This window comes from Pleurodeles waltl, chromosome 2_1, assembly GCF_031143425.1.
Source record: "Pleurodeles waltl isolate 20211129_DDA chromosome 2_1, aPleWal1.hap1.20221129, whole genome shotgun sequence".
NCBI lineage: Eukaryota > Metazoa > Chordata > Amphibia > Caudata > Salamandridae > Pleurodeles > Pleurodeles waltl.
The window spans coordinates 568595753-568614877 of record NC_090438.1 but is presented as its reverse complement, the minus strand read 5'-3'; positions in this window follow the sequence as shown (position 1 = coordinate 568614877).

Sequence of the window (19125 nt, the reverse complement as noted above, 5' to 3'; positions counted from 1 at the left end):
GCTTAGCAAACCTTCCACCACTTCCCCCAGCACTATTGGTCTGATTCACAAGATTTTGCTAAACTTAATTGTTGAAGTCCTCCTGACTTACTCCTGAATTAAAGGAATTCCGAAGAAAGCCAGAAGTACTGAAATAATCTTTCACACATATTAACAGCACACCTTTTGTAAACTGGGCCCTATTTTTTATGTAATTGTCCTAAATGTTCACATTTTACAATTATTTCTCGATTTAAGCGTTATGCCGTTATTGTGTCTCCATTTTCATCGCAATGCTTGTTTGAGCAGAAACCCATTATTTTCTCATATAACAGTATATATATAAGGGCTATTTTCTCCTCAGTTCAAAAGACAGATGTGTTAGGGTCATGTAACAATGATGCGTAAGAGTGACAAAAGCACGCAGTATTTATTGTCTGCATCCAATCACAATAGCAGCTTTATGCTCTTTAATTCATAGCGACATCTGTTGTTGTCCTTTGGTTTTCACTGCCATTTCTGCATTTATAAGTAGGTGCCTTGGGGTATTTTTCCTATCATTAGATCAAGAACTGGATTGGTAGCGGGGCCTCAACCCTGTGCGCCACAGACAACTTTCCTGTCTCCAATAAAAACGGGCCAAACAAAAGGAGACTTTTCTAAACATAGATTATCCATGTGAGTCAAAATAGAAAATTTATATTTTGTTGTTAATAATTTAAATAATATGGGCATATATTTTTTTACTCGCCCTGCCTTCTAATTCTACACCAAGGGCCCTCGAAACTTAACTTTCACAGAATATTCTAACAGGAGCACATTATTCTGCCCTCCAATATTGGGTGGTATTTCAGGGTAGGCAGAGACAACCAACTGCTTCTGGAAGGCACAAATATATGGCTTTTCGGCAAAAATATAACATCGTTCAGTGAGTTAAAATATAACATGATTTCTAAGATAATTGTAGGTTACATGTTCGAAGCAAGTCAGCCTTTCATCCTCAGAGTCCAGTAATGAGTGCCTCTAAATTGGGTAGCGGCTGATATGGCATTGCGAAATAGCATCATTAAAAAAAATAAACAGGGTATCATTACTATGTAAGTGGTTCAGCCATCCATGAGGGTTTCATGACAGAATAATGCAATCAGAAACATTGTCTATTAACATAATCATATCAATATTCTATTCTAAATATCTTTTAAAAAATATCATCCCATTAGATGAAGCTTTTCCATCAATAAGTCGGATCAGGTGATACTTTTGTCAACAACTTGTAAGACACGTATGTGGGACACAATATTATTAACATCAGATGATATTTTGACTGCATATTCTGGGACCGCACCTCCCTGGTAATCGCATCATAAAGGGAGAAAGGGTTAAAACACACATAATAACTAGTATGTACATGCACTGGAATAGAATCCGCACAGCAGTTGCCCTTGGGTACCACGTATGTAACTTGGTTATTGATGACAAATAGTGTATGAACAGAATTATTAGGGATCTCAACTGGCAACAACGTTATTGCTGAGAATGATAAACATGGAACAGAGGAAAGAGAGCAAGCTGTAGCGTCCTTAAAAAAAAGTGGGATGCAAACACTGGAGTGTTGAAACACGTAGTTTTAATTAATATTAATATAATGAACTAGGAATAAGCCCGCTTCCTCTAACATGTTTTCTACTCAAATCGCTCTGACACAGGTCGCTAAAGCTCAAATCGATTTTAAAGATTTATGAGTTGCAACACCACGTAGAAATAATATTTAATATACTTATTTATTAGTGGTTCTAAAGTTAGGGGGAAGAGGGATACAGTCGTAACTCACTCATATCTCTAGTCAGAGCTGTCGTAATTGCAGAGATATTACACATGTGACTGTAAGTCTTTCTTAGCAGACCAAAGATTTCCTATAATTTAGTTTTTTTTTTAAACGGGAAGGTAATTGATAAGACCTTGATGGGGTCAGAGCATAATTTAGAAGACCGTAGCAATGGTGACAGGTGCAATTTTATAGCAGACATATGTCAGGTTGTGGCTTGGACAGGCTTACCTCTGTGTGCTCGTCTGAATGTCCTTTACGATAAACGCTTGAGTAAAGGCAAGAAGGATCAGATGTTCAATGGAGTCTTTCACTGGACTCGCAAACAGAAGTGGCATCTTGGTTGCTTAAAGTGTATGTTCCTCGCGGTCCGGAGTGTTCTTGCTAGGCAATCATGATACATAGATAAGAACTCACTATTTTATTTTATTTGTTAATTTTTTCATTTAATTCATGGCAGAGAAGTACAGAGCAGTACAGTAAAAGGTAATCACACAGAAGAACATGCATCATCTGACAATTAATTAGGTGGAAAGCACATTATCAGGTAAGTAATGGGGAATTTCCCATGGAAGCACATAGAGACACATCATACTCTCCAAGCTGCAATCAATAAAGTAGTGCCCACCCCTTCAGTATACTCCGTTAGTAAGCAGCTGTATGCACCAATGAACAGCTCAGAATAAATTAAATATATAGCGAGTCAGCTGTCAGCCAGTGTCCAACGTGGCCAAATAAGACCTAATCGGCCCCCAGAGGTATCTTGGCCTTGCAGCCAATGACAGAGTTACTACATGATTCCCAGCCCATTCTTCACATAAAGTCATATCCTTGAGCCATTCCTTAAAAAGAGGAGCCCTCTGCCCGCCCCACATCATGGTCACCCTCTGTTTATCCAAAATTATTGCAATGGTGACAAGCTTTCAGTATTCTTTCAGAATGTTTTTCACATATCCCAGTAATAGCGTCAGAAGTCAGTTGAAAGGAATGATCCACGATAGCAGCAGCTGCATTCATTACCTGCTGCTGAAACTCAGCAATTGGCAAACAGATCTAGGCAAGGTGCAGGAACCCTGCTCCCCAAGCACCACTGCGCCAACATTAAGGGCCTGATTACTACCTTGGTGGATGGGGTACTCCGTGACAGATATCCCTCCCCTATATTACAAGTTCCATAGAATATAGTGGAACTTGTAAAACGGCAAGTGGGATATTGGTCACGTTTGTAACGGAGTATCCCATCCGCCAAGGTCGTAATCAGGTCCCTACTGTCATCAGAGTGACTGATCTTGACTGGCATCATACGCGTCAGATATACCCTGTGTAGGATTTTGTAGTGGATCAATACAAAATCTACCATTAGAAGATACTGTTTTAGCTTGTTGATAGCAATATTGCCATATTAGATCATTCACCTCGACCTCCAGGTCTTGCGACCACTGCACCTGTGCTTGGGATGGGACATCTTATATCTGTTCCAGTTCCCCTGAATAGAGCCTAGTAATTAGTCTATCTGGTTAGGGGCTAGAAATTAGGAAAGTCAGCAAGGGCCAATCAACAGGCTCTGTGGAGAACATAGCGAAACTCCATCTAGACTCATAAGAAATCTCATTATAAGCTAGGATATCCACCAATGTGTCAGGCAAGTCTTCCAAATATTCTGATTATGTTTTGAATGTGCGGTTTTGAACAAGGTCCCCCAGGGTATGAATGTAATGTCGGTTTAGGGAAGAGTGTAGTGTGGAACTAAGGTCAAGTTTAATTAATTATAGTAATCTTTCTATATGTGGTGTGAATAGAGCATCGTGACAGCACACAAGGACACCAGGCGTGCCAATGCCCAGGAGGAGCATTGGACCACCTGCACCTCTTGCATGAGTCTTGTAAACCCAGAGTACAGTGCTGCTTGTAGTGGAATCGGATTAATTTGGCCCTTTTCAAGGACAACATGAGGTGTATGGCAGCTACTATGAAGCCAATAATGTATGAACTGAAATTGTGCCACCAAGTAGTATACTTCAAAATGTGGGGTTGCAAATCTTCCCCTGTCATTTGGAAGGCACAGCCTATTCCAACTCACTCTAGGCTGTTTCCAGGCTCATGCTAATTTAATCATAAGGGTGTTCAGTTGTACAATGAATGCTCTTATTAGGGGAATCAGAATATTTTTAAACATATACAAACGTTTCAATAAAACCACCGTTTTCAATAAAGCAATCCTCCCTGGCAGGGTCAGGGGAAGGGAAATCCAGGAATCCGCACTATCACTAAATGCTTCCAAATATGTACTGTAATTCCCTCAAGGATGGTTAGTACATTTGTATGATATTGTATACATAGGTGCAAACCAGACCAGTTTGCCATTGTAACGGGTAAGATACAGCAGACTGAGATGTGGCGTCTCTCAAATACACCATATTAGACTTAGTCCAATTGATCCGCAGCCCAGACCTAAGAACAAATTGCACTATCTCTTTGATGATAGGATTAAGGGTCTCCAATCCTAAAACAGCATCATCAGCATACATCAATAAGATAGTATATCGGAATCCCATATTAATACCGCGTCTACAGTGATGGTCTTGAAGGGCACAAACAAAGACTCTGCCGCGAGAGCAAATAGAATCAGAGATAGGGTACACCCTGACACATCCTCCTACCAATGGGAAATGCCAAGGGCATCCCACCATTAGCACACAATCTAGCAATTGGGTCTGTGTAAATGAGTCTGACCCAAGACACCATTACTTTCCTGAGCACCAATCTAAACAAGTGGCTACCACTTTTAAATTCAGATCAACTTGGTGCATAGTGGCGAACAATGATCTAAGGTTGTCAGCTGTAGAGCAACCCAGGATGAATCCAGATTGGTCAGGCCTGACCAGTAGGGGCAGTAATGGAAGCAGTCTATTAGCTAGTATTTTGCTGTCACATTTGTCAGCCAGCTTATCTAGCTTAAGAAGAGTTCTGACAATCGCTTCACGCATGGTGAGCTGCAGTCTCTCAGCTTGGTAAGCCTCCTCATTTACCTCGAAAAGCACTGTGGCCACATCTTCCATATACTCCTTATAAAATTCTGCTGGGAAGCCATTGCTCCCCAGAGCACTGCCATTACATAGTTGCCTAATAGCCTGCTTGATTTCTTCACAAGTAATAGGTTGATTAATCTTGTACTTATCTTCCGAGCTCAACCATGCTAGAGTCACATTGTCTAAGTATGAGTGGGTGTCAGGGGGATTCAACTTCATCTTAGAGGTGTTAAGCTCTGCATTGAAGAAAATAAATGCTTCTAGTGTATAATTGTGATCATGCATTAGAGTTTCCTCAGAAATGCAAGGGATGTGTGCCGCAGCCGAGCCTGGTTTAAGCAGGACTGATAAGGTGTAACTCGTTCTATCCCCCTCACCATATCTACGGGCCTGACTATATTTACCAAGAAATTTCAATTCTCCATCTGCTTCCTCCTGGAATTCATGCAGTTTAGTGCTCATCAGTTTGAGCGAGGAGCTATCTTGGGTGTGGACATAAAGCTGCTCCAGTTATTTAAATTCATGCTGTACTGTGGATAATAGAGACCTAATTGCCCTGAGTTATCACATTGCCCATGGAAATACATTCTCCCAGTGTCACAGCCTTGAGGGCCCTCCATAATATAGCAACCAAGGATGCCGACTCTCTATTAGCCTCCAAATAAGATCAAATAGCTTGTCGAATCTCCTCTGTAAAGGCTTGGTCCAGCAAGTTTTTGGGTTGAAGGTGCCATGTGTATGAACTGTGCCAGGAATCTGGCAATGTGAGATGAAGTATGATGGGGAAGTGATCCGAGTAGTTTCTAGGAAGGTGCGAAACCCTGCTCTGCCAACCCAACATGTACCTAGTGCCCTTTCAAAAATCTATGAGACATCCTGAGTCATTCACTGAAAAGTGGAAAGTGTGTTCACAGAGCATGGGGTTTTTATAGTGCCATATTTCTGTCAGGTCAAAGGGTGCATGACCCCAAGAAGTGCCTCACAGGCCTTTGTGAGCCACCTGTCACTACTGCCAGAGCAGTCTAACTGCAGATTCAGAACAAGGTTGTGGTCTCTTACCCATATAATCGTACTCGGGTCAGTTTCCACACAATGCTTGAACACATTCTGAAAGAATTCTGGACAGTCTGTATTCGGGCCGTATGTATTAATGAGAGTATTATGGACGTAATTAAACATTTCCTGTAGGATGTGGAACCTCCCACCCGGATCTGAAATTGTGTTGATGTGTTGGAATTGAACTGTCTTCCTAATAAGGTTGGTAACACCCCTAGAATAGGTCGAATGTCAGGAGAAAAATCTATGTGAGCCCCTGGCGTTAGCCAGGGTTGGTGTACGCCCCGGGGTCAGATGTGTCTCCTGTAATATTAATATATCCACTCCATGTCGGACCATATGAGCCATAATTTGTCTTCATTTACAAGGATTCTAGCAGGTCTGCGAGCCCAGCAGGACCGCTCTCCTCTCAGGCATGGAGGCAACTGGGCCCAACGCGGTGCAGGCCATCTTCCTCCGGCAAGCATCTGCACCCGCGCGCTGAGATCTATTCTCTCCCACGGGGTTGGAAAGTTATGCAGAGTGATGCGCTATCACAATTCGCAGTATTGCGACGCACATATAGGATATTTGATCAGGTATTTGGCTCCGACCGGCAGAGCTTTCTTAGAGTGTGACCATTTTGGATCTTTGCTAGGCCACACCCCCTAGAGCTCACTATTTTAATGCATCGTTTCTACAAGAAGAGTTAGTAGAATCATATTCTGCATTGACCTTTTTTATTGATCTTCGAATAAGTATGGCATTAAGGTGTTAATTTTAACAAGTCCATGATTGCTGAGTGTATAGCCGAACCACCTTAAATTAATGAATGTTTTTCATCTTCTAGTTAGTAACCTGTTACTTTGAATGTAATCAAAGCCACTAAATCTTATCAGATAATATTGAAGGTAGTTCTCTTTCGGAACAGCATAAATGTATTCAGTGTATTGTAATCAGTATATTGGCTTTAATTATATTTAGGCCCAGGAAAAATGTTGTTTTATTTTAGAAAACAGAGCGGGCAACATGGAGAGTGTCAATAGGTAAATCATATAGAATCTCTGTGTTTAATGCTAACATCAATCAGATAGACATACCAAAAGTCTTTCCTTGACTTTAGATACCAATTCTCCTGCAGTGCACATAAAGTCCAGCTGTACAAAAAGGCAGTGTGACAATATCCAGTATCTCTTTTTCTCTCTCTCTTCCATGTCTATTTTCATTTCCCCAGATCTATGTCTAACTGACACACATTGTTTGTTTAAGGTTTATAGTGGTGTGAAGCCGTGTGCAAGCTCACATCACTCCCTCTGAATTGCAAGATTAGTGCATTTTAACAGATTGCCTACCCCATAAATACATCCCAACCCATCAGGTGGATTCCGATCCCGCACTGTCTAATATTTTATATGTAGTGACTACATTAAAACAAGAGGAGGTCATTTCAAAGAGGTCTGAGAATATAATTATACAACATGAATTAATACAGATTCAACAAGAAACAGGATATTTATTATAGCCTGACAGGCAAAATGCTAGTCAGGGACCGATACCTACAGTACCTAAAATGATTGACTCTTGTGCCTTGCCGTTTTATATAAAAGACTGTAAGTCTAATATGTCATTATGCTGTCAAATTGTGCTCACAAAATCTTTAGCATCCATAAGATATTTAGTGGAGACACCAATAAATTTACAATGTTCCATAAAATATGCCTGTATCCTCTTGTAAGTAAACCGATGACATTTCCAGATGATTAAATCAAAGTATCCTTTGTCTTATCTTAATTGGGTGGGAATGCTGCCATCTGGAGTATTTCATTTGTGGACAATATTGATCCATTGTTATATCATTTGTCTCCCTTCTCCAAAATAATGATTTGTTGAAACAAGGTCATTGAGGCTTAATAATTTACATACCTACTTTTAACAGTTTAGTAGTTGACTTCAGTTGGCCTGGAGAAAAAAAATGTTCTATGTTCTGGCACTGGAGTCAATCTTTCCATAAAGAGTTAAGAGCTGATAGATATGGTGGTGTAGTTAGATCATCATTTGACTATAGATAACAACTGATCGTAAGGTGCCTGTGATGCTCCCTAGAGTAGATGATAATAGAAATTCTGACATTCCTGAGCCTATGCAATCAGTTAGTGTTAAAGGTCCTTTCATTAAAGAAGAAAAGGAAAGAAAATGTATGCAAAATGTATGTATTTACTGTGGTAAATCTGGAAGCTTTGTGAAAGACTGCTGAAGCTAAACTAAGCTTACTAAGAGTTTGGCAATAGTAACAAAGTAAAAGAGGGGAAAATGGAGAAAAAAAATTGAGTCCTCTACAATGACGGGAGCTGCCTTGCTGACTAATGAAATTAAGTCAGTTCCAACTTGGGTACTGAATACCGTGCAGCCTTCAGTTACACACATGATAGTTCTGATGAGAATGACCTTGCTATGTGCCAGTAAAATATTATTTCAGGGCACTTATATTTGGGGGCCTCAGAGAACTACTTCTACATTAAAACTGCCTAATCATTACAGATGTCAGTGATTATGAAAAAAGTTCAATGAAAAGGTCAAAGTAGTAGATTTGTCAGTGCTGTCTTCTTGGTCTACATAATTCGAACATTGATTGGGCACCAAGAAGATTACAACTCACATCTGATTATTGTAATAGCAATTATTTACCAAACAGTGAACTGTCCGACAGTCAGCCTTCAAATGCACTATCAGGAATTATAAAACAATTTTATTCATCATATAGCTACTTTAACGGACTGGTATAAATTATTTCAGGATGTGCTACATAAGAAGAAAGCAAGCATATTCCCTCAACAAAGAGTCTATGATGTTTGCAAAATTGATCTAAAACCTGGAGAGGCTATACTCTGTAGTCGACTACATGCACACTCTGAATCTGCAACAAAATAAATATTGTTTCCATTATTTAGATAATCATTTACCAAATTAGTTTAATAGGCTATCAAAGTCACCTGCTCCTTCGCCCCTGAGTTTTGTGTCTGAGAAAGAAGGAGAGCTCAGAAACAAATACTGATTATAAAGCAACCAACAGATTAACAGTAAAAATAGATATACATTTAGATAGGATCAAACATGCAAAGATTTGTACTATGCTTCATCTCACAGGAGATTACCACTTAGTACGAGTTTGAGGGGGTAATGAGTGGAAAACAGTACTGAGCACCAAGTTTGATTTATTTGAATATTTGGGCATGCTGCTTGGACTCTGCAACACTCCGTAGGCCTTTCAGTAGTTTATTGATGAGGGCCTGAGGGATTTTAGCTAACTTTTTGTAGAGTTCATTTAGATACTATCTGGAGACACATTCATGACATGGCAAAACAGTGCTGCAGCGGTTAAGAGAACATCATTTTTTGTTAAAATTCCTTTATGTGTATTTTATACTACATCTGTAGAGTTTATGTGCAGACAGAATTAATTAATTAGTTTCATACAGCAAATCATACACTCTAATTCTCCCAATTTAGGTGAGAGAACCCCCATTCTCTTAACATTTTCCCTCTAAAAACATTCTTCGCTTCAGTGCAAGTAATTGGGGAAATATAAAACTCCACCTTCCCTCATTTCATTCTCTAAATCCCCCTTTTAGCTGCTCCCAAATGATAACATGTGTAGGAGAGGTTCGCTTATTTGATGATGACTTGGCCTACTCTTGTGGTTCCATCATCTGTGGGTATATTTAAAAAATGACATACACAAAATACCTACATATAGGGCACAGCCCTACTTGCAAAGTGACCTTATTCAATGTGTGATGCATTCATCCTGTCTTGAATTTTTCTTTTTAAGCTTTAGCCAAAAACAGGTTGCACTCTAGGATTCTACAGATCATACAATGGACTGAACATGTGATTATTTATTTGTGTGTTCTGCTTTGCCATGCCGGTGGAATCTTATTTATAACCTGTCATGAATAAAATGGCCATAACAGATCTACTTGTGTAGTGGCTACGGCAGTGTTTGAAGGAATGTGAATGCCAAATTGAGGTCTGACCTTTTCACATCCCCGCCCCACGCGGGTTTTTGCAACTGTTCATTTTAGTATTGAGACATTATTTCTTGTCATTGGATGTGCATGGGTTTAATCTTTTTTTAAACATCTGTTTATTAAGGTATGAAGACAAATCAATCTGATTTTACAACCACATTACACATTCCCACAACTGCAGGGAGAACAATATTGATCCTTTTTTTAAATCATTTTCCAATATCTTGACGTGAGGACCTTCTTTCCTATATTTTATCATAGTCCTTGCTGGGTGGTTTTGCTAGTGCAGGTGTTTTAATAAAAATTCATTAATGAGTGTTTATGTATTTTGAATAATAAGTTTATGTAGAAAATAAAATAACGCAGAGAAATAATGCACTCATTTGAAAATGTGATTACGAAGAATGGCCACCAATTTTAACAAAATGTACTAATCAATGATTAATATTATGAAATGTTGAATAGATGTAATATGTCATATTAAGCGTTATGTATTAAGTTTTAGCTTTATTAATTGTGGGCCTTAACTTAGCGAATGTCTTGGCCTACTTGCCACGCCTCATGTAAAAGCTGTAATTCTTAGCGTTTAATGAAATAGCTGACCAAGAGAGAGTTAAACTATGAATTTCTATTGTATTGTTTAAATGTGCTCATAACGGAAGCTTCTCGTGTGAACCGACTGCCTGGAGATGATGTTCTTGCTAATGCAACATTTTATGTGTAATGTGTGTGAGACTGAAATTCCCAGGACAAGAACAATGAAGATACTGACTAGATTAGAAGCTGCAACAATATTGTTACCTGACAAGCCGGATCATGAGGAAATCACAAGACAAACCAATCAACGACGGGTGGAAGGAGTAATATCAGAATTCATAGATTTGGGATTTTAATTTTATTGGACAGAGTGTGAACATACGATTAACTGACCAATAGGGATTTAAGGAATAGTTTAGGTAACTTTAATATCACAACACTGCACAGAGAGAAGACAGTCCATATTTTTCCTGACCGAAAGGTTATTACTTTCTTATGGGTCTATACTAGAGACGTGCTTCGTTTAATGCTGAAAGACTTTGCCCTTTTAATTCTGATGCTGAAGCCTGATGCCTTGCTGATCGACCGATGTCCTGAGGATGAAGACTGATTCTGCTTTGCTGATCCACCCTGAGGATAGGTATATTATGAACTGTGATTACAATGCACATTTGCTTTTCTTTCTAGGTACCAACTGCGCTGTTTTGATAGAGCCATAGTTAGATGTTTTTTCCAAATTTGTGTTACTAAATTGTTTTGCATAAAGCCCAACATGCTGATGCTAATTTGATGTTAGTTAAGGATTAATCTACATGACCTTAGCATTGTTAATATAGGGAAATAAACATTTTAAACTTTTACTAAAGGTGTGGTTATTCATGACTGAAAGGTCACGGTGTGCGACAATTATTGACTCCATTGATTATTAATTTGATTGATTACTAATGATTGTTGATTATTGTGTATTGATTATTGATTATGTACTCGATCTATAGTAAGAACTTCTTAATTCCGAGTCAAAAGGTTCATCGACCTATTTGCGTCCCCTTGTAAGTTTACTTATTAAGGTCAGGCGCGCTAACAGTTTCATATTATACCTCTTACGTTTTCCAATACTACCATGTCTTTTTACATCTTTTAGAGCATCTTCCTTCATACACATATTTTTGCACTATCTTAAACCAGTCCATGGGGGTTATTCTAACTTTGGAGGAGGTGTTAATCCGTCCCAAAAGTGACGGAAAAGTGACGGATTTACCACCAGCTGTATTACAAGTCCATTATATCCTATGGAACTCGTAATACGGCTGGTGGTATATCCGTCACTTTACCGTCACTTTTGGGACGGATTAACACTCCTCCAAAGTTAGAATAACCCCCCATGTGTTTAATCTTAATAGTCAGATTCAAAACATTGTGAATGCAGTGACATAAAGTGAGCTACTAGCTGGACAAAACTAAGTTATGAAAGTGGATATTTTCCAAATTGCTAGGGGGAAAGAAGCCACTAGAGATCCAGCGCATCCATAGGGTTTTAGTAAGGTCGCAGAACTATGGAACCAATAAGTAGCACTAAATCAGAGGAAAACAACCTAAATTACTGTTCACTTCTCAGAAGAAAGGCACTTAAGTAGCAGAAGATTGTATTGGTGGAACTCGAAGTAACTTGCACTGTTCCTGGTGAATTAAATTGATCTGGGTACCATAATCTGACCTATCTCCTTAATGGTAGACACAGATACTTGTGGCCATACAGAATGCTTTTTGGAATCAGACAGCCCGAATATTTTAGAATTAGGTGACCAGGAAAGTCCTTGCTAACAATATTTGTCCTTTTATTGAATAATATTTACTCTGTAGTTTCATTACAGACTCAAAATATGATTCCTCCTCCTCTCGATTTGTCATGCAGCTGTTTGTAGATCACTTTACCTCATTTACTCAAATCTATTTAAGTATTAGTAGAAGAACATATTTGTAGCATAGCCTGTAGTTATTTTTGGTGCTGTGATGAGCATGGTATATTAATAACAGTTCTTTGTTCCTTTTATTTTTGGGTTATCCTTCTAAGGTAAATTACTATGTAAAAGTATATGCATGAATATATTAAAGGTTTTCTTTTTTCCTTGTTTTTTTCTTGGCAGCATTTTGTATAGCACTATATATATATTCAACAATGGCCTTTGGAATGAAGAGGATTAGAAAGAGTTGCCAAGGCTTCAGAAACAAACTATGGGTCCCTGTTGTAACTTTACTTTCAATTTTGAACGGGGCAAAACCACTAAAGATGGCATCAAAACCGCTTATAAATGTTACTTCGTGTTTGGCAATTTAATAAAACACAGTTGTACCCTACGGATACCTGAAATACAACGTATGCAACATCATGAACTGAGGTATGAATACCACTTAGCTTTAATCCGACCTCTGCACCGATAATCGGACAATCGAGGGTGAGCATGCACTCTAGTTAGATAAGTTCAGAGAGGTCCCCATATGTCTTGTGATCGTGACGATGAAGGCAATAGATCTAAATACAATTAGAGCTATTGATACATGCCAAGGGAAGGGATGTTCGCAATGCAGAATGTTGTAAATTAAAGACCACATACTAGGAAACAATACTAGTAATTTCAGAAACGTCATTAAATTGGTCTAATATTTTCAGTCAATATTTGTCAAGTCTAATGCAGTGTACTACCCGTATTTCCATCTTCTAACTTTTGCCACTCTGGTAACTTGCAGTGTTTTGAAATATTTGCCCACTGTTAGTGACCACTGGCACAACTTTCCACTTACTGAGAGAACATGTTAGATATCCCATGCCTCACTTGAGTTTTTGAAAATGTTTTTTTTTGCTCTGATGTTCTTCCTTTCTACTCAGTTGTTATGTGTTAGTATCTTGTTCAAGCTGTACTTTGTTCTGTCCTTCCAGTATGTATTGCACCGTAGTAGGAGCAGCTGAACCGAATCTGTTGTTTTTAGATGTCACAATAGAGAGTGACAAAATATCATCCTGCAACAGTATCTAGTGAATGATATCGACTCTCACCATATGGCAGTGTAGGTGTATGTTGTAAGGAATGTCTCCCCACTGCAACAGGTTTGGCTGCATTTTCCCGCAAGCCTGAGACTAGAATTACCAGTGATGCACATGAGGTCAGAACAGCGTCAGGGGTGGGACTCAGGACATACACTGTTCAAGGGATAGATAGTGAAGGAAAGCTTCCAGGGCTTTATAAGCAGAGTCAGCAATGAACAACTTGCCTAGCAACTCCTTGCATGATGAAGGATCCTGCATGTTTATATGAGTTTGCACCAAGAGTTGTATCCTTGACATTTGTTTTGTCTTTCGGCTTTGTCTTGTTTTGTTAGCAGGTAAGGCCTTAAACAGCCGGTTACATACATTGATGAGGGGAGGTGGTTTAGTTTAGAGGTAACCTTACAGAATGATATGTTTGGCAGTATATGGCATGCTGAAGTTACTCAATCCTGTGATCCACTGCTCAAGCTGCACCACATATCACCTCAGCTATGAAGTCAAGACCCTGGTTCCATCTGAATCCAGTACACCCTACCCTTCTTTTCCCCTTTGTGTATAAACATCAAAACAGATTTCCAATTCCATTTTATGGAGAAAGTGTGGGTCTGGGATCAAAGGCTTGTTGTGCAAAATCCCAGTCTAAACATATATAGGTAAGTTTAGATTTACTATCCATAAGATAACATCTACATACTCTGAAGACTAAGACCAAAGACTATGAATGTACCTAAGAATAGTCAAATTATACTTACCTGAATATAATTACCTTGATGATATTGTGGTAGATGATATTCTGCACTCAATATTGTGGCAGCAGAACACCAGACTTAGGCTACGTGTACTAAGATTCAATTAGCAAAAAGTGTTCACAAATTGTGTGCTGAGTTTATGTGAATAAACTCTGATTTTTCAAACCGACTTATGTACTTTTAGTTCAGTTTGTAAAATCACTATGCAGAGTAGGTCACAATCGATCTACCCCATTACTACTTAAGAGGGAGGTTGCAAATTACGACTCACTCCAATTGGACGCTATCACAGCAACGGTGGTCTTCCGTGCTCAGCAGACCACCATGCCTCTGACTGCATTTACATAAAGTATTGGTTTAAATGCAGCCTGTTTTCCGTAAAGTAAATGGGGCTATATTTAAAAAACAAAATACTTATTTAAAAAGCGTGCTTAAGAATTGGCTTCAGCTTCCTGGACCACTGCCTACATGCAAAAAAAATATTTGTTACATTCAAAAAGAGGAAGGCCTTTGCTACTAGGTTACCAACTTCTTTGAGGAATCAGTTGCATATCAATGGTTTGCAATCAAAATTGAAGTCACAAATCATTGATACATAGCATCCCAAATCACATTTTGGAATGAATGTGCTAAGCAAATTGCAATTAGGTACGCATGTTTGATCCTATAACTAAACCATTTCTAAATCCATTTCTAGTTGGTATGCATTTCTAATCAAATGTTGTGAATCAGTAAGCAATCAAAATTGCAGGTAGAATGAGAGAGGAGTAGATCCAGAAAATAACTCCACGAATAATAGGTAAAGTCAGCTGCACTGAAAGAAGCTGGTGAGACTAAGAAAATAATGGTACAGAAAAAAGAAGGCCACGTTAGGAAAAAAAGTCAAGAATTGAATGAATACAGAACAACTGGGAAAATAAAACCTGGAAGGAGAGAATCAGCATGTGAAAACTAAATCAAGACAAGACATTCTGAAATATTTCTTAAAGCTACAAAGTACTTGTGAATGATTGGAAATAAAAGTCATAGTACTACCTGAATGGAGAGATGTTAGATGGCCCAGCATGTCCAGGAACGCCAGGAGACCACATGGCAGGTACAGTAGACCATCTTGCTAACAGTTTACTTTGCACCAATGGCCAGAGTGTCTACAAATGGGATGATGTCAGAGGAATGGGAGTTGGAGAGGGTCATGCGATAGGGGTATCCTCTCTCAATATGTGTTTGCTCTAGAGATGGACCCTCTGGCATGCCAATTTAGACTTATGATAGACTCCTGGGCAATACAAATAAGAGATTGCAAACACCTAACCTTCTATTATGCTGATGATCACATATATTTGAGAAAACCAGCAGAGGCAATGCTACCTTTCTCAACATTGCTGGAAGACTTTGGAATTGAGTCAGACCTCCAAGGAAAAGTAACAAAAATTACTCATATACCTCTGAGCTGGACTACCTAAGGTCCCACGTCAGGAACTGCCATTACATGACATATCATGGGAGTAATGGTGACACTTAACTCCATTGACAATAAAATACTCCATTGAAATTAAATACAGTGAAACTGACTGAAGTAGTTCTGGGTGTCTATCCCTCTTTTCATGGTCGGACAGATAACAATTGCTAAAATGTTAGTACTTTATATAAACACAGTCAGAGGCATGGTGGTCTACTGAGCCTGGCAGACCACCATTGGTGTGATGACATCCAATAGGGGTGAGTCATAATTTGCAACCTACCTCAATAGTACTAATGAGGGAGGTCAGTTGTGACCCACTCTGAAGGGTGATTTTGCAAACTGCGGCGATAGTACATAGGTCAGTTTGAAAAAATCAGAATTGATTCACATAAAGTCAGCACACAATTTGTGACCAATTTTTGCGAAATGATTCTTAGTACATCTAGCCTACGTCTAGTGTTCTGCTGCCACAATATTGACTGCAGAATATCATGTATAACTTTCTATTCTTAATTCTACATCTAGGTACCTTAACAATCTTCGGTCTTGGTCGTCAGCATATGTAGATATTAGGTTGTGGAGAGTAAATATAAACTTGCCTATATATGCTTAGATTGGGATTTTGCACAGCAAGCCTTTGATCCCAGACCCAAACTTTCTCCCTAAAATAGCTCGAAAATGTCAATGTAAATCTGTTTTGATGTATACATACAAAGGAGAAAAGGAGGAAAGGGTGGACTTGATTTGGAAGGAACCAGAGTCTTGAGTTCACAGCTGAGGAGATATGCGTTTCTACTTGAGCAGTGGATTACAGGATTGAGTAACTTCAGCATGCCGTATACTGCCAAACGTATCACTCTGTAGGACTACCCTCTATGTTGTTTCAAGGAAAGTTTCCATCTTCTAACTTTTGCCACTCTGCCAACAATGCTTTGAAATATTTGCCCACTAAATGTTAAAAGTCACACAAGGAAGTTGTTGTTTGTATCTGTTCCAATGCAGTTTGTATAAAGCCTCAAGGCATTATATAAAACAGGTAGCAACCATAATCAACAGCTTAGTGTGTGGCAAGAAAAGGAGCAGGATGAAAATGTCAATATTCACATGTATCTATAAGGACGATGTCCTCACAGATATGGAGGTGTACTGTTTAACATCCCAGTTGAAGTTTGGGGTGGTCTGGTTTAAGTGTGAGGTAACTGTATACAAAGACTTAGGCCCTCATTACAACATTGGCGGTAAATCCCGCTTACCGCCGTGCAGAAGACCGCCAACACACCGCCGCGGCCGTGGAATTCCGCCACAGCTATTATGACCCGGAGTTTGGAATCCGCCAAAATCTAGACACCCACACAGGTCCGCCACACCAAAGGTCAGTGATAAACTGGCGATAACAAAACTTTCACCGTCATGGCAACAGAAATACGCCCACACTATCACGACCCACGAATCCACGCGGCGGTCTTTCAACGCTCAAAATACACACACATTTACAAAACACAACCACACTGGACAATTCCAAATACGCACACCTGATACACATACACACACCACTCCCACACACCCAATACAATATAAAACACACACCCACATCACCCACAAACCCTTATGACAACAATTCACGAACGAAAGCCAGAGCGAGACAGCACCAGCAAGAACACTAGCATCCACAGGCACACAACACCATCACCCACATAACTTCCACGCACCTCACACAACACCCCACTACATATCAGCACACTTATCACGCCACACATCACCTACACCACCCCATGGCACGGCAAAGACACCCCAGGTTCTCGGAGGAGGAGCTCAGTTTCATGGTGGAGGAAATCGTCCGGGTAGAACCACAGCTATTCGGATCACAGGTGCAGCACACCTCAATTGCAAGGAAGATGGAGCTATGGCGAAGAATAGTGGACAGGGCCAACGCAGTGGGACAACACCCAAGAAATCGGGAGGACATCAGGAAGAGGTGGAACAATCTACGGGGGAAGGTGCGTTCCGTGGTCTCAAGACACCACCTGGCGGTTCAGCGGACTGGCGGCGGACCCCCACATCCTCTCCACAACTAACAACATGGGAGGAGCATGTCTTGGCGATTCTGCAGCCTGAGGGCCTAGCAGGAGTAGGTGGAGGAATGGACTCTGGTAAGACAAATCTTAACTATTACATCCCCTACCCTACCTGCATGCCAGCACATACCCCCACCCTCACCCCCAGCACTCCAACTCCTCACACATGTCCCAACATCACAAACCACCCATCACAACACTAAGCCCTGCATGCAACAACAAAGCATGGACACCCATCACTAAAGCATGCCCATTGCACATACCCATACACTCCCCTAAACCATCATCACACGAGGTCCCACACAGGAATGCAAGCACTGGGGTACACGGTCACCCACCCATTGCACACCATGACACACACAGATGTCATAACCATCCTTTTATACCCCTGCAGGACCCCTACCCAACGTCACCGGACAGGAGGGTCCACACATGTCCACACCACCAACAGAAGAGGCCCACAGTGATGACAGCACCTCTGTCCAACTGGATCTAAATGACCAGCCCGGTCCATCGGGGACCTCTGGACAGTCGGTTCCCCTGACATAGTCACAGGCCACTACAGAGCTTCCCCCCTCTGGAAACACCAGCACAGCACCCACCCAGTGGGCCCATACCTCCGTCCCCAGGACATGTCAATCAGCTGTGTCTCCACCACTACAGGGAACCCAGGCTAACCAACCACCCCAACAACAACAGGGACCTGGGGGCTGTGGTAGTGGGCACACGGTCCAGGGGACAGAGGCTCAGGAACACAGGGGAACTGGGAGGGCTGCTGTGCGACAGGGGGCGGACAGGCCAAGGGAACCCACTCTCCACGAGGCCCTCTCCTCCATCATGGGAGCCTACCACCACTCCCAGGAGACGATGGCAACGGTACTGGCCAAGTTTCAGGAGACCCAGTGCCTGCAGGAGGAACAGTATATGGGCTCAGGGAGGAACTCAGAACCATAAACTCCACCCTGGGCACCATCGTAGGGGTGCTGAAGGAACTCATGAACACCAGGAGGGACACTGTGGCACTACAAGGGGCCCCTGACACTAGCCTGGACGATGAACTGCCCACCACCTCCACCGGCGCTAGCGGACAGGACGCCCCGCCACAGGACCACCACACCAGCACCCCACCCCCTGCAGAGGACGAACCACCTCGCAAACAGTCCCTGAGATCCAGGAACAAGACAGAGAACGATGCCAAGACCCCCGCCAAGAAATGAGACCACCCTGATTGTCATCCTACTGTCCCACTTTGTCACCCTGTCCATACTTAAACTGCCCCAGCTCCAATTCCTATGCCCATATGGGCAATGCACCTGTGAGACTAATAGACCGGACTCTGCCATGGACATTCCTCCCCATCACC